Genomic DNA, 3,271 nt, shown 5'->3' with positions numbered 1-3,271 from the left:
ACAAGTAGAGGTAGAGGCGAGGGGAACACTCCAGGCGGAGGGAACAGCCTAAGCAAAGGCTTGGAGGCAGAAAGTTCAGGGTGTGTTCAGGGAAGAATGAGTGGCTAGATTCTGGTTTCTGAGTCAACAGCTCAAGTGCTTTTTGTAAGCGGGTGCCCAAGCTGGGCAGCCTCCAGTAAACACCTGTTTGCACAATCAAGGTCACACACAGGGGCGTGTTTGCACAATGACCTGTTTGCACAATCTCAGCCGACTGCTATATTCCAGCCAAACCAGGCCCTAGCAGACAGCACAGCCTCTGCTTCCAGACACTCACTCTAGCTAGCCCACCGGACCCCATGGCCCCTTCTTGGCCTACCCAGGAGCTCCACACTTCACAGGCAATAACTGAAACAGAAACAATCCAGCCCTCAGTAGCTGGGCTGCTGAGAATAAGATTCCCTCACCAGCGCTCCCTGATGGAGGATTCCAACACACAGAGGCCTCATCTGATGGAGGAGGGGGCAGGGGGCAAGAGAGCTGGAGGAGGAAGTATCCACAAAGCAGATACTGGGTGTGGGTGGAGGGGTGACTTGTCATGTGTCTTGTGCTTTTCTGCTCACCACTGTAAACACTTAGTAAGCATTTACTGTGCCTGACTGTTCCACGAGCCTTACATTTCACTCATCTGTCTCAAGAATCTTATAAAGCAGATGCTGTTATGCCCATTATAAAGATGACAAAACTGAGGCTCAGAGAGGTTAAACAACTTACCCAGGGTCACACAGTGGCAAAACCAAGCAGTCTGACTCCACAGCATATGGTCTTAACCTCTCTACACTCTGTCTCTTCCCTAAGGAAAGTTCTTCCTTAAATCTAACTTTCGTTTCCTTAAGTCTAACTTTCATTTCAGCTGCTGCCGCTCCATTTCCCAGTGCAGGTCCTCAATAGAGAATGGAGCATAAATGAGATCATTAAATATTGCTCCGAAATATTGAGTTGTAAACAAGGGAAAAATGAAGGCAATTTTATTGAACACCTACTATGTGCTGGCTCCTGTGCTAAGCCCCGTACTTCCAATAGCTCATTCAATTCTCACAAAACTCCTGGGAGGAGATATTATCCCTGTGACAGATAAGGAAACAGAGGCTTGGAGAGAGTAAACAACTTTTGCAAGATTCCACAGCCTAGTAGATATGTATTGAGTAGACTCTGTGTGCCCCACACTGTGCTGAGGCTGGAGGGACAGAGATGAGAATGCAATGTCTATCCTCAGAGAGTTCACAGTGAGGCTGGCCAGTTAGCTCAGTTGGTTAGAGCCCGGTGTTATAACACCAAGTTCAAGGGTTCAGATCCCTGTACCCGCTAGCCACCAAAAAAAGAGTTCACAGTCTAATGGAGGAGGCAGACCTCCAACACCAACCACAGCATTACAGGATCAACAAGGAGGGGGCCACCTGACACAGCTTGTCTAAGGTGCTGGAGGGACGCTCAGTGCAGGCTGAATGCCTGAGCTGGATCAGGAACAGGATTTGGCCAGGCAGAGGTGACAGGGAATCGGCAAGTGCAAAGGCACAGAGGTGTCCCAGAGCCTGCAGGAGGCAAGGAAATACAAGAAAATTAGACATGACTATAGCATGAAGTGCTGCGTCTGGGGAAGTGGAGGCCAGTGGCACAGGAGAGGAATTAAGATGCAAGGAAGGGCCTCTGAAGAAAGGCAGGGAGAGGAGACAAATTTGCAGAGTTGTTGACAAGACTGAGATGGGAGCTCCGCACCGGCAAAGGCTAAAGCTGCTTCTGCTCACGGTTGCATCCCTGCACCTGCTCTAGGAGCATGCTTTCTGAGTGACAATGAAAGGCCCATTCTCCTTCATTAAGAGCTGATTGGATGTGGGAGTGTGAAGAACAGGGAGAAAGGGATGACTCCTGGGTCCCCAGACTGGGTAACTTGGGGGAGGAGGATGAAGCACTTGGGGACTGGAGACAGACTAGGGGAAGTGGGGGGAAGATGCATCCCTTCAATCATTCATTCAACAAACATGAATTGAGGACCCACTATGTGAAAGGCAGTGTTGTAGACACTGGAGATAAAGTTTTGAACAAAACAGACAAAAACCATTGCCCCCATGGAACTTCCATTCTAGTGGGAGGGGGTTGGGGGTGGACAGCCAACATCAGATGGTGAAAAGGAATATGGGGAAAAAAGGGATAGGGGTGCAACTTTTTAAAAGGGTGGTCAGAGAAGGCCTCGATGAGAAGGTGACATTTGAGCAAAGGCCTGAAGAAGGAGAGGGAATGACCCATGTAGCTATTTGGGGGGAGAAATCCAGGCAAAAGAAACAGCAAGTGCAAAGGCCCTGAGGCAGGAGGCAGCATAAAGAGTTCAAGAAACAACAAGGAAAACAGAATGGCTGGAGCAAAGCAGCAAAACCGGAGAATAATAGGAGAGAGTGGGGGAGGTAATGGGGGTGCCAGGTCATACAGGGCTTTGTAGACCATTGAAAGGGCTTTCACTTTGACTCTGAGTGAGATGGGAGCCAGTGAAGGGTCTGAGACGGAGGATGACATGATCTGACTTCTGCTTGATCACTAACACACTAGCTACTGAAGGATCAATAGACAAGTTGAGAACAAGGATGAGTGGACACAGGAGACCAAGGAGGGGACTCTTTCAATGATCTAGGCAAGAGATAAGGGTGGCTTCGACCTGGCTGGTATTGGTTTAAGTGGTATTTCTATTTTCCAACATGATATCATGAAAATATTCAAACATAGAGCCAAGTTGTTTACAACAAATACCTGGATACCCAGGATTCTGGTTGTATTTGAAAGAAGAACCAATGGGACTTGCTGAGCATTATAGAGCCTGTGGGACATCTTGGGGAGGTTGTAGGAGGCAGTTGGGTAATTCAGTCTGGAACCAGAACTGCAGCCCAGGTCTGCCCCCTTGCACCAAACCCAGAAGCCCACTATTCCTAAAAAGGATCATAGGAGGGGGCAGCCAGATAGTTCAGTTGGTTAGAGCACAGCCTTATAACACCAAGGTCACGGATTCAGATCCCCATACTGGCCAGCCGGGGTCCCCCCACATACACAAAAAAAGAATAGGATCATAGGTTATGGACACTCTGTTGGTACCTAACCTTTTTTAGATTATGAATCCAATAAACTATGAGCAGTGTGATCCCTCTTCAGAAAATTATTCCTAAACAATTGCAGGGCAATCATGGGTACAGACAATGAAAGACATAAAATGTAGTCTATTTCACTTGGTTAAAAAGCATCCATTGTA

Source organism: Galeopterus variegatus, unplaced genomic scaffold (assembly GCF_000696425.1).
Source record: "Galeopterus variegatus unplaced genomic scaffold, G_variegatus-3.0.2 Scaffold6256, whole genome shotgun sequence".
Lineage (NCBI taxonomy): Eukaryota > Metazoa > Chordata > Mammalia > Dermoptera > Cynocephalidae > Galeopterus > Galeopterus variegatus.
This window is presented reverse-complemented; position numbering follows the sequence as displayed.